Source organism: Nyctereutes procyonoides, unplaced genomic scaffold (genome assembly GCF_905146905.1).
Source record: "Nyctereutes procyonoides isolate TBG_1078 unplaced genomic scaffold, NYPRO_anot_genome, whole genome shotgun sequence".
Taxonomy (NCBI): Eukaryota; Metazoa; Chordata; class Mammalia; order Carnivora; family Canidae; genus Nyctereutes; species Nyctereutes procyonoides.
In genome coordinates this window covers 41,985,637-41,999,418 of record NW_026575131.1, presented here as the reverse complement: position 1 = coordinate 41,999,418, position 13,782 = coordinate 41,985,637, and the positions used below count along the sequence as shown (strand labels likewise).

Sequence of the window (13,782 nt, the reverse complement as noted above, 5' to 3'; positions counted from 1 at the left end):
GAGGCCACCCCTTGAGCTGGGATGGGCAGTCACCAGCAACCAAGCTGGGGCAAAAGCTCCCTCCTGACTCCCCTTCCATGCCAGAGGCCTCTCCAGAAACATCTATTTATTTACCTTAAGGACTAGCATAACTCAAACTAGAACCGGGCTTATAATAATATATTCAAGGGATAGAGGTAAGGGGACTTAGTTTGAAATCTCTATGGGAAAAATTTCTTCTAAATGTCTTTTCTTTGTCTTCCTCCTGCCTCCCATCTCTTTATAGGGCTAGAGAAGCTATGTTCACCTCAAACCTGACACTGTATACTTGTTCTCCAGACACATCAGGGGCCACAACAAAGGATACCACCATGCTGCTTCCACCTGCAGAAGCAAGTGTCTTCCCAAGCTTTCTTCCTTACTCTGTAGGATCAGACTGGCCCTGGGGACAGACGGACATGCAGGGTGTGTGCACATGTATGTGCTCAAATGTATGACCATGTTCTCAGTCCTGAGGCACCCCCACGGTCCTTGTGCATGCCAGGACTGGTCCTCCAGAGGGTGTCACTGTGCACTGCATTACCAGCAGCAACGTGCCTTTGACCATCTCACTGAAGCAGTATTCTGAGACATCAGTAAGGTGCTGCCACAGGGAGGCCGCTATGACATAAGAAATAGCTAGGAAAAAAAAAAAAAAAAAAAGAAAGAGCTAGAGGGGTGCCTGGCTGGCTCAGTTGGAGGAGCATATGACTCTTGATCTCAGGGTCGTGAGTTTGAACTGCCTGATGGGTGTAGAGATTACTAAAACAAAAAACAAAACTAAAAAAAAAAAAGTTGCTATTTGCAACAACATGGACGACAGAGCTAGATGGTATTATGCTAAGAGAAATAAGTCAATCACAGAAAAACAAATGCTATATGATTTCATTCATATATGGAATTTAAGAAACAAAACAGAGGAACATAGGGGAAGGGAAGGAATAATAAGTTGAAAACAGAGAGGGAGGCAAAACCATAAGAGACTCTTAACTTTAGGAAACAAACTGAGAATTGCTGGGTGTGGGGGGAAGATTGCTGGGGGATGGGATAACTGGGTTATGGGCATTAAAGAGGGCACCTGATGGGATGAGCACTGGGTGTTATATACAACTGATGAATCAATGAACTCTAACCTCTGAAATTAATAATAATATATTATATGTTTATTATATCAAATTTAAATTAAAATTTAAAAAAGCAGAGCGCTAGAGCCGACAGAAATTTTAAGTAAACCAGCTACATGCACTAACTCTCCTCAGAGTTCGTTTATGCTGCTGACAACTGCCTCCACAAGAGTGGCATTTGTTTTATGAGTCACTTCCTAACAGTGATCATCATGGGGACCTGAGAACAGCCAGACCCCACCATTCCTTGGCCTCACACTTGCAGGGAAGGAGACCACTCAAAGCAGGCAGGCTAGAGGCTTTTGGCCCAGAGAAACGCTTTTATGATGTGAACAGCTCAAGATAACCCCTTGCTACTTCAACCCAGAGCAGCTTAGCTCAGGGATGAAGCAGCAGGAATGAGTGACAGCAGCAGCAGGATAGAGGTCAACAGGATTCTGGGGAGAGGGGGAGGGATGGACAGAATGTGGGTGTTACAGGAGTAGGAAAGACATTCCTGAGAAGGGGGGTGCGCAGCTTGAGCAAAGGTGGGTGTGGTGTGCAAAACACCCAGGTGGTTGGAGCAGCAGCAGCAGGCCTGGTGAAGGGGTAAAGGGGAATGCTGGTAAAGTTGGCAGGCCAAGTGGGGCTGGTCACAGGGGGCTCTGACCAGTGCCCTAAGGCACCAGGAGCCAGAGGAAAGGCTGGGGGAGCTGTTGGCAGAGTCTGGCCACCATAAGCAAGCCCTGGGGCAGAAAGGCATTAATTGGTGATGGCCCAAGAGGGAAGGAGGAGGACAGAGTATAAATTCTCAAAGGAGACACAAACTAGGGCTCTCTACTGGCCTCCAGGGCTGCGGGGGCCTGGGCAGGACCCCTTCCACGGAGGCCCAACTGACACACGCACTGGTCCCTGATGAAATGCCAGCGGATTAAGCAAGCTGTAAGCCTGAACAGTCAAAAAAAAAAAGAAAGCTCCTTCCCAACTGCCAGCCAGTGGACTACTCCCTGATGGCCTGCCTCCCCTTGGTGAGTAAGGACAGAGGTGGAAGGGCAGAAAAAGGCTCAGCTTTTCCAGAAGCACCCCACAGGAAGGTCTCTTTCCACGGGGCTCTGTTAACCTGGACCAGTTGGCAGACAACGGTGGGGGCTCCAGGACCAGCCTTTGAGAACCTGTCCTTTGCAAACACCATGCCCCTTCTCAGCAGCCACTGCACCCACCACTGTCCTGGAGTCTCAGAGACACTCAAGTGCCTTGGTACAGGCTGGTTATTCATTAACAAATGAGAAAACACCCCACTATCTATGTGACATTTTAAAAAATGCCCAGCAGCCTGGGCCTCACATCACTCTGCACATAGTGTGCATCAATTCTGCACATAGTGCATCAATTCTGCACATAGTGTGAGGTTAAGGATGACCCTAGCCTGGGCTGCTGTGTGAAGAGCAGGTGCTCAAGAACAATAAAGATATTGGGGGGGGGGGGGGCGCGGAGAGAAGCAGGGTAACAATAGGCCACATAAAAGCAAGGACAAGGTGTGCTCCAGTCTTCACACTCAACAGAAATTCAGCTAGATAGGACAGTAAGCATTTGTGAGAAGGAAAACAGCTTCTGGGTGATCCTGGCCTTGGTCCCAAGGCAGGACACTCATTACCTGGGATGGAGGCAGGAGGTGCAGACTACCCTTGTGGCCCACCCCAGCTTCAGAGACTCAAAGGGCCCCCAGGAACTGAAGGCCCCCACAGCTGTCTCTTAGGTCCTCAATTCAACATACAGGGAGCCTGGTAGCAAATGGCCACCAGAGAGAGGGAAGAGATTTGCCCAAGGCCACAGAGCCTGTCAGTGATGACTGCAGGTCTGGATCAAGGTCCTTCTGCCCCCCTGCCCTACGTTCTCACCAAGGAGATGAGAGAGTGTATCCAGAGCAGCACTCAGCTTCTAAAACCGGCTCTGATCCCAGCCACCTCTCCCATGCTCCCCGACGGTTCAGACCTGGTTCAGACCTGACCACATGCACTCAGACCGGCTGCAGCCAGCCCCAGTCTAGGCCCAGGCCCTGGTGTACACCCTCGGGAGTGCAGGGTTATGCAAGATTGGTATTACCTCTTCCTTAAATCTATGATAAGACTTCAGTGAAGCCATCTCGACCCACCCAAAGTTTCCTTTGTGAGGTTTTTAGATATGGGACTCTACCGATTTTCTATTTCTTCCTGAGCCAGGCTCCTGAATTCTTCTTTCAAGGACTATCCATTTCACCTAAGTTACTTCATGTATTGGCAAAAAAACACTTATAATATTCTCTTATTATCCCTTTAACTTTTGTAGGATCTGTAGTGACATCCATTGATGTCGATAACCTCTGTCTTTTGTCTTTCTTTGTTAGCCCAGCTGGAGGGACGCCTGGGTGGCTTAGTCGGTAGAGCGTGCAACTCTTAATCTCCAGGTCATGAACTCAAACCCCACGTTGGGCACAGAGCTCTTTGGAAAATAATAAAATATTAGACCAGCTGGAGGTTTATCAATTCTGGGACATTTCACACTTGGTGTTTTAACAATGTGTTTGCTCCTCAGTCACTTCCCCAGAAGAAGCCCTCATTAGCGGACTACCCCTACAGGGGATGAGAAGAGCACGTTAATCCATATTTGCTGCCTGAACCCTATCAGAAACTCAATCAACCATCAGAAATGCAGAAGGTGGGGGGAGAAGAGAAGCTGCTGCCTCTCCTTCTGCTGCCCTCCCCACCCAGGCAAAGACTGGGGTCCCTCTTCCCTCCTGTTTCCCTTTGTTGTGCTGGGTCTGCCCAGCACAAAGATAAAGGAAACAAGAATGCTGTCCTCAAGGATCTCAAATCTACTTAAAGGAACAGACTTCAAAAACGTACCTCTGTGCCATGAGTGGTAGGAAGACTTTATGACATGTTCTGTATACCTGGGGAATCGGCAAGGGATAGGCATTGTCAGAGAAGGAGGTAACGCTTAAAGTCAGCTCCAAGTATCCAATGGGAGGTTACCAAGCAGCTAAAGAATGGTAATTGCCTGGTAAAGCCACAAGAGCAGAGTGAGGGCACTGTCCAGACCTGTGGAGCCTGAGGAGCCATGTCAGGCCGGACTGGGGGAGGGCAGGGCTAGAGGAGGGCTGACAAGGCCTTCCCCCAGGGCTGTGGGCGGGCTTAGCCCAGCCAGGGCCAATGTTCTCAAAGGGCATTGTGGCAGCCTGGAAGTGGAATCGTGGGAGAAGATGGGGAGACCAGAAGCCAGGTGAGACTGTCCACTCCCGGCCTGGACCTGTCCCAGCCTGCTGATGTTTGTGCATATGTGCTGGTGAAGAGTAAATGGGGGTTGGGAGCTGCCATCAGGGGCAGTCATGCTGAAGGAGGAGCTCCTGAGCTGAGGGGACAAGGAGCAAGCCCCTCACCCTCACCCTAAGAGGAGCTGCTGCCCAGGGCTCTTCCTTCCAGAAGACAAAGAAAGAAGCAGGAAAGGGTTAATAGACACTCCAATCTCTGGTCTAAGTTCCCCCTGCCATTAGCCCATAAATGAAGCAGCTGGAGACCCGACAGGAACCCACAGGTACAGAAACCCTTTTCAATGCCCGGGCAACATGCCTCATTAGCTCTGGGTATGCCTGGTGAGCTGTTCAGGGAAATGGCCCTTCTGGTCAACAATCAAGATCAAGAAAGACTAAGACCCAAACCTGGTCCCCTAAGAAGAGGTGAAATTGGCCCCAGCTTGAGCCTTTCTGGTTGCTGTGGCCCCGGGCAGGGAAAAGTCAATGAGAGATAAGCACAGAAGGGAAGTGAGGGGGATAGGAAGGGACTGACACTACTGAGGGCAAACCTGGCAGGTTTCACAATTTCACCCTGCTGCCCATCCTCAGAACCAGGGCAGCCCCATGTCAGGCAGAGAGACTTCCTGTCGGGTGCGGCTGTGAAAGGCGCCGTTCTCCATGGGCACTTAGGGGGTAGGGCAGACACTCGGTGTCTGACTCACCCTGAAGATGCAGTGATAAGCCCTGGGCTGAATGCCACCACACTTGGGTGCAGACACTGCATAGTCCTCTACTGTCCAGAACAGGAGGAAGGAGGGGAGGGAGGTTCAAAGTCTCCCAGGCAAGCAATGATCCCAGCAGGCAGGGCCCAACACTGGGTCCCCAGCACTGTTTGCTGGGGGCGGGGGATGGAACTACCTGGCCTGTATGTCCACTCTGCCCAGCAGGTGGAGAGTCCCTCAAGGGCAGATAGCTACCTCACCTGTCTGTACCCATGAGCCTGATACCACCTACAGCAGGTGCAGCAGCGGAGCTCACAGGCTCTGTGCCAGACCCTGCCTGGCAAAGCCCAGGGTCCGTTTCACCCATCTGACCGTGGGCAAGTCATTCAACCAGTCTGGCCTTGGTTCCTCTTCTATGAAAACAGACACTATCACTCTGACATCATGGCACGGCTATAAGAGTGAATAGTCAGGGAGGAAGGAGAAGAGCCTGTGGCTCGAGTGGACAAGGAGCAGCCTCTGAAGGGTAGGGAGGATGGGGCCAGGCCAGGAAGGGCAGGGCTGCGGAGAAACCACAGGGCCGCAGGGCCCAGACTGGCTGCATCTGCACAGCTCATGATAAGCTTTCACTTTCATCAATCCGGAGGGCAGACAAGCAGCGCAGTAACGTCTGCTTCATGAAGACAGCAGAGGACGTGTCGGACAATCTGTGCAGGGGGGCCCACCTTCTGACTCTCCGCGTTCAGGGCTCCATTGAAAATCAGACTCAGAGAGTCCAGCAGGGAGGGCGGAGCCCGACAGCCCAGAGCAGAGGCACCAGTGCTCTCCGGTGGAAGCAGGCGTTCCCCAGAGGCTCGTGAGCAGAGAGAACAAAGTGCTGGGGGAACAGCCCGGAAGCTGGAGGTGAGGCCTGCAGATGAGGGCCGGAACTAAGGCAGTGGCACTACCACAGAAGTGCCCAAACGCTCGGGGGGCATCAGACAACGGACTCCAGGCTCTGACCAGGACTCCCAGGGAGAAGAAGGGTCCAGTGGGGCATCTTCGGTGGCAGAGAAGAGGGCCCGCTCCTCAGCCAGAGGCGGGGCTGGCACCACCACACAGCACGGCCTCAGGATGGCTGCCGGTGCCCTGCATGTGGCAGAGGAGTGGGGGGGGGGTGCTGGCCCCAAGCCAAGCCTGGTCCTATTCTTGCCACAGGCACAGCCGGGAAACTGGCGGTGTTCGGAGGCGATGGCAGGCAACCCCTCCAGCAGATTACTAGCTAACAGACTGGCTCCCTGTGCTAGGTACTCCATCCACATCAGGTCCCGAGGGGCAGAAAGAACACACCGAGAGGGAGCCTGGTGTTCACAGACCAGGGCGGGTGGAACTTAGCCTGGGACCGTGGATGGGATCCCAGAGGTCATCAGTCACACACACACAGGCCAGGTATGAAAGGCCCATTTTTCTGGAGTAAGAATCCATAGCTCTTCAGATTCTCAAGGGGGTAGTGACCCGGAGGAGGGAAGGGAGTGTCAACAGCGTGGCGGTGGTGTGTGGAGTGTGGGGGCAGGTCTTTGGGTGGCACCTGAGGTATCTGGGGAGGCTCTCCTACCACCTGTTCTGCACCTCAAGGAGTGGAGGCAGGGGCAGGGCGGCAGAGGGAACAGGTAGCACCAGAAGGTGCAGAGGCTTGGGAGGGCCCACGTGGTCCCCACATCCCCACAGGAAAGAAGCCCTTGAGAGGTCATGCTGAGGGCAGGGCAAAGACCAGTGCCCCCTTTCCTTCACACCTGGCCAGCCTGGACCAGTTCCTCTGGGCGGTGGGGCCAGGCTCCAAATTCCCACAGGGCCCTCCCTATAGGGGGCACTGTGGGATGGAGATGCCCAGGCAGCAGGCCTGGCCAGGCAGTGCGAGGCAGACCACACTTCCACAGCTGACCAGTGGTGGCACGCAGGGCAAACTGCAGGGCCTCTCTGTTTCCTCCCTGTGAGAGTGGGGCCAGTGCTACTTCACAGACACTGGGGTTAGGAACCTGGCTCCACCTCCTGGCACAGGGCCCCATGTGACACCCACTGTGGGCGCCAGCCTGCTGGCACCCTGGGGTCCTGCTGTCCATCAGCGACAGGCCTGACCTGAACTCTAGCTCCCGCCGCATCCCCTGGGGAACTAGTCCCTCCCTCTGTTTTCACCTCCCTACCCCCTGCTCGGCCTGCACCCCTTCACACAAACAAGAAAGTGGGTAGCCAGTAGAGTTCTAGGAACCAAAACAGACTTCAGAGACCCAGGGCCCAGGGTCCAGATCCAGGCTGGGAAGCAAAGGGCCAATTATGGTTGGTCCAACCCACAGAGAAGCTGATCCACGCCTAACACTGTAAAAGGTAGTGGTGTGTGAATGGAAGGCACCATCCTTTTCTAATTGTGTGTGTGTGTGTGTGTGTGTGTGTGTGGTTTTTTTTTTTTTTTTTGCCAAGTTTCTGCAGATGACACACATGGAATTTTTAAAACTGAAGCTCAAATTAAGAATGACCTAACTGATTCCCTCGCGGATGAGGGAGAAGGGCCCCAAGCTGGAAGAAAGGGCACCGCATGTGTGAGGCTTCCCCACAGAAGCCTTCATTCTGCACGTGCCACCAAACTGCATGGAGGCAGAGAGACGGAGGGTGGGCTTCGACCCCTTCCCTCCCCATGTGGGCTGAAGGTTACACCCATGTTCAGCAGAAGGGCTTTCTTTCCAGGCAGGGTCTCCAACAAGAATAGTCCCAGACATTTGATTTTACCTGGACTTGCCCATGTGAGATTTTGTTCGTCATCCTTCTTCCCTCCTCGACTGGGAGCTAGCTCTCAGAGGCCTGTCCACTGCTGCCCCCAACACCTGACGCCTAACAGCAGCTGGACTACTAGCAAATGAGTGATGGAGCAACCAAAGGGAGGCAGGACACATATGCTACTTCTTCCCCTTACGGACAAGTTCTCCTCCCAACAACCTGCATGAACTAAGCATCACTAAGCTTGCCTCCTGGATGTGAGGACTGAGGCTCAGTGGACCTAACTCGGGTCCGTGCATGTCAGAGTCCATGGTCCTAGTCTTTCTTTTTTTTATTTTTTATTTTTTTATTTATTTTTTTTGGTCCTAGTCTTTCCACCAGTTTGAGGACACAGTCACAGAAGCCCAGTTCCCTGCTACCACACACGTGGTTCTTTCTATCAGACAGATCTGCGTTTTCAGCACCAAGCTGTCTGTTCTAGCCTCCCTTCCAACAATCACCTGCACTTCTGCTTCTTTCCTGTAGATTGAGGGAAAAAATCTCAACCATGCCCACTCCTTAGTAGTGTGGTAAGGATCAAATCTAATGGGTCCATCAAACTAGAAGACTTCCCAGTAAAAGATGAGCTCTGGGGAAGGCTGGACCCCACTGTTACTCATCTCTGCTCTATGTATTTCCTATAATAATAGCATTCATTACATTATGCCAAGCAACTGATTATCCAATTAACTGAAATAATTACTTATTCATCATAAAAATCTACTAGGGGCACCTGGGTGGCTCAGTAGGTTAAGTGTCAGCCTTCAGCTCAGCATGATCCTGGGATCCTGGGATTGAGCCTCAGGTTGGGCTCCTGGCTCAGCAGGAGCCAGTCTGCTTGTCCCTCTCCCCTGAACCCATGCCTCCTCACCCTGTCTCAGCATCTGTGCACTTTGTCTCTCTCTCAAAAAATCTAATCAAGTCATCACTGCTTTCTTTCTTTCACAGATTATAAAAATGGAAGTCTGGTGTAAGTAAGTAGCCCACCCAGAGTCACACAGCTGTTGGTACCAGGGTCCAAAGGATAGGGTCAGAGTCAAGCCTAGGCTGCTTCCCTGTAAGAGCCAGCCCTCTGCTCTAGCCATGCTCCCACACCTATCTCCAACACACAGGTGGTCTCATTGGTGTTTAACGGAGCAGCAGCATCACACCACCTCACATCTTTCCCCAGTGTCATTTCAGAGAGACATGACCAAACCATCAGGAGCCCCCGATATGCCCATTTCTGGGCCAAGAACTTCCAACCCAGAAGAGCACCACTAGGAGATAAAAGAGTGATACATGGCGAGGTGCTCACAGCTGTACTTCTCCTAACAGGGTGACCTGCAACTGCGAGGTGAGTCCTACTTGCTCCTGCACCTGGCTTGTATGGTCATGGAAACAGCACTGTGACACAGAACACACAGGACCGTGAGAGGTGCTGAGTCCACACACATGGCCATGAGCCGAACCATAGCATCACATCATGACACACATGTGGCCCAAGACTTCACGGGCACATACATGACTGTGGGTAGTATTTTTACCATTTCCTTTCATTCTCTTATCAAAATGACTTAATAGCAAAAAGATCTAAAAACAAAAGCAGCTAGAGGAACCCAGCTGCCCGTGACTCACTGTCTTGACTGTATCACACCCTAAACAGACTCTCCTGACCTTCACCTGGCTCAGCAGGAAAGCAGGAAGCCATGGCTAGCCCTGAGGCCCAGCACAGTCAATGTTTGGTGAATTTTCTAGAATGTAAACACACATGAAACCCAAAGGACCAACATGCTGCGGGGGGCGGGGAGGAGGGGGAAGGCTGACGCCTGCACACACCAGCCCGCAGCCCTGGACTGGGCCCAACAGCCAAACCAGCAGCTGCCCTGGAGGCTGAGTGCCCTCCAACTGGGCCAGACGGCTCCCCTGATCAGGACAAAAATTTCAGTTAAGAAACCAACTGGTGGTGAGCGATGAGGTTACCTCCCTACCCTCTCCCCCTGCCTCATCATTTCCCGTTTTTTCAAGGGGGAAAGTGCCTCCTCTGCCACAGAACAGAACTTGCAACCACCAGGACTTCCTCATCATGGTAAAGCTCATAGCTGGAGCAAGAGCAGTGAATTGCAAAGGCAAACAATAATGTTCATGAAGTTTAGAAACCCCTGCCTGGTATGAGATAGCCCTGTGTGGCACTGGGGGGCTGGCCCAGAATCCTCTTCCTGTGGCCTCAATGTGGACAGCTGGAGTCATGATGCACTGCATGGGGGCCCAGCTGGTTGGTTTTGGGGAATAAAACAGCCACCCAGAATCTCTGCTCCTGAGGACATATGGCCGGTGTCTGACCCACACCAGATCCTTCCTCTGCCCTCGAACTCTGGATGGTGAACAGGATTCTCAGTCTGAGCCCTAGAAGGAAGAGGGAACTTATTGAGAGTATGTTCACCATCCTTGGATACAAGGAAAATAGCAAACAAGGGCCTGAAAACCCCAGTTGAGTGGCCCTGAAAATCACACCCTTCTCCCTCCCCCCACACCAGGCCCATGTGCCTATTCACACCAGTGCTGGGTCCCCAAACCATTCCCTGACAGCAGCCAACAGGACCACATCAAGGCTCCTGTTAGCCACATGATGCCACTGGCTTCCTCAAAGCCTGCAATCAACAAGGCGGGGGGGCTCTTTTCCGTGTGGGCAGGTGTCAAAACGCCCCCAGTCCATGCCTGAACAACTGATTCTGCAAACTTGTGGTCTGGAAAGACTTCGCACCCAGTGAAGTTCACCTCGCCAGTATGGCTGCAGATTACAGACCTCTATATAAAGGCAAGTCAGCCTCTCCCTGAGAAAAAGATCTCAGCCTGGCCAACTCCCAAACCCACGGGCCTATCCAGTTGCTTCATTTCTTCACTCAAATATTTTCGAGATGTCTCTGAGCCCTGTCATCTGGCGGATGAAAAGGTGACGAAGACATGACTTCTGCCCTCAGGGTGCTGGCACACAGGTGAATGCACAGTCACCGCACAGAATGTCCTAAGCCAAGTGCCGTGGCTCCCTGGGTACTACGGGAATGCCCAGTGATTCAGAGCTAACCAGGAAACCCAAACGCACCTGGAAGAAGAGTGGGCTGTCTGGGGGAGAGCAGAGTGGGCAGGGCAGTGTTGCTAGAATAACTGGAAGGAGCAGGCACGCTGAGCCTGAGCCCTGTGTCTGTGGAGAGGGCCAGCCAAGGCACACTGGGGCAGGAGGAGCCAGCATGGTGGGGCTTGCCCTAGGTGCTACTGACTTCAGCCCTGTCTGTCCAGCACCAAGAAGCCGGCAAAAGCTGGAGCACAGTCAGGGAGGCAGCAGCCACGTGGCTAGCGTTATTTATAAAGGGCATGAAGAAAGGGCCAGAAAGGGAAGGGTGAGGGTCACCGGTTGAAGCCACCGAAAAAGGAGTCGGATGTGGGTCAAGAGAGCTACTTTCTCAGCCCTGTGAGAGCAGACAGCTGCTGCCTGTGAGTCTGTGCAGAGGACAGCTGCTCCCACCTGCACAGGGCCAAGTGGCACTCACACTTCCCTCTCACGCACATGGGGCCTCGGCCTGCTGCCCCCCCTTCCCTGGGATCCCATACTATCATCTTAGCCGTGCAATGACCGTTTGGGACCACCAAGGGACGTACTCAATGGCTCACAGCTGGTAAAAGATAGGTCAGCACTTAAACCAAGGTTTTCTGATTGCATCATGCTTCCAAAACTCTTTCAAGTAAGGTCTGGCTGTGCGTTCTGCACAAGAGCCAGAGGGTGACCCTGTCCATTCTTACCAAATGAGAAAAGAAAGAAAACCACAAACTGTGAAGGCTGCACAGGTCTCTGATAACATCTGGTACAGCATGAAAGGGACCCAGAAGTCCATGGAACAGGCTATAAATAGAACCTCCCAAATCAGAATCTTCCAGGCTAAGACCTGGAAGTCTTGAATGTTCCCAGCTCCTGCCCACCCCCCGGGGTCACACTTTTACCACACGATTCAAATGAGAAGCCTCTGAGTCAGACCACATCACTGCTCTTACAGAGGCTGACCGGGGGATGAAGTGACCCGTATGAGGCCACCCCAAGCTGCCTGAGGGCCACTGCAGTGACCAGGGTGGGCTCTGGATACAGAGCAGGCAGGATGGGAAGAGACAGAGAAAGTTCTCATATAACATAAACATCCTGAGGGCAGCAGGAGGTCCAGGGAAAGTGTGCAGGACGAGGACAAGAGCTAGCACCAGACCTCAGGTCTCCTGACTTCAAGCTGGCCAGTCCGTCTAGGCTATCATGTCTCCTGGAGCCATGGGGTAAGGTGACTGGAACCTGAGTGCCCATCATTCTATGGGCCGCCCAGGGCCTGCGCCCCTCCCTTACTAGGAGGCTCTGACTGAGGCTTGGGGAAGGAAGAGATAGCTGCACAGTACAGAGGCTGAAAGTGCCCCCACACTGGCCTGCCCAGTGGGGTGAGCAGGGTGGGGCAGGGGGCCGGCCTCAGGGACTTCTGATGGCAGCGCTAATATAAGACGCTAGTATAAGATGGAGTCTGCCTCTGGGGCTGCAGCACAGCATGCTGCAGAGTCGTCATACCTGGAGACAGTAGGGCTTCCTCACAGAGCCATTTCTCCTGAGACATGCTGGGCTTCTTTTTGGCTGCATAAATCCAAGGCTGGGGTGCTCTCTTTCTCTCTCTCTCTTTTTTTTTCTTAGAGAGGGGGAGAAGAGGAAGAGGCAGGGAGAGAATCTTAAGCAGGCTCTATGTCCAGCACAGAGCCTGACACAGGGCTCTATCTCACAACCCTGAGATCATGACCCAAGCACAATCAAGAGTCAGATGCTTAACCAACTGAGCTCTCTTATTTTAGGCACCCCTGGCTCTCTTTTTTTTATTTTATTTTATTTTTATTTTATGTTAGTCACAGAGAGAGAGAGAGAGAGAGAGAGGCAGAGACACAGGCAGAGTGAGAAGCAGGCTCCATGCACCGGGAGCCCGATATGGGACTCGATCCCGGGTCTCCAGGATCGCGCCCTGGGCCAAAGGCAGGCGCCAAACCGCTGCGCCATCCAGGGATCCCTCCCCTGGCTCTCTTGTTTTAAACCAAGAAACTGGGCAGCCCTGGTGGCGCAGCGGTCTAGCGCCGCCTGCAGCCCAGGGTGTGATCCTGGAGACCCTGGATCGAGTCCCACGTCAGGCTCTGCATGGTGCCTGCTTCTCCCTCTGCCTGTGTCTCTGCCTCTCTCTCTCTCTCTGTGTCTCTAAGAATAAAAAAATAAATAAAATAAAATAAAAAAACAGAGAAACTAACTAACTAACCAGAATAGATTTCTGTTGGTTGTAACTAAGTACCCTGGCTACACATGACCATTTATAGCAATAACCTAATAGCAAAGCAGGTGCAGTGTTTTCAGAGCTAAAAGCTGTCTTAGGGCCCATGGTTCATCAGATCCACAGGGAGACTTTACAAATGAAGAAACTGGGTGCAGGATGTAAAGTGTTCTGTGTACTTGGCCCTGGCATTTCCCCCTAAGTCCATCACAAAGGCCAACCGCTGACACAAGCAAGCGCTCACCTGACCTGGGGTCCATCTCCCTATCCCTCCATCCCAACGGAGCTGAGTGTACAATGTACACAGCCCCAACTCAGGCACCCAGGTTGGAAAAGCAAATTCTTTGGGCATTAATTCCCAGGCAAGGGACACCTGGGTGGCTCAGTGGTTGAGTGTCTGCCTTTGGCTCAGGTCGTGATCTCAGGGTCCTGGGATTGCGTCCTGCATCAGGCTTCCTGCATGAAGCCTCCTCCCTCTGCCTGTGTCTCTGCCTCTCTCTGTGTGTCTTTCATGAATAAATAAATCTTTAAAAAAAAACCAACCTGAAATGTTAAAAAAAAAAAAAAAGTTCCCA

General features: G+C 52.5%; 1 protein-coding gene across 1 annotated transcript in view; it reads right to left on the bottom strand.

Moving 5' to 3' along the window:
• Positions 1 to 13,782, bottom strand: part of CCDC12 (coiled-coil domain containing 12) — a 51,382-nt gene that overhangs the window by 18,173 nt on the left and 19,427 nt on the right. The window lies entirely within an intron of this gene.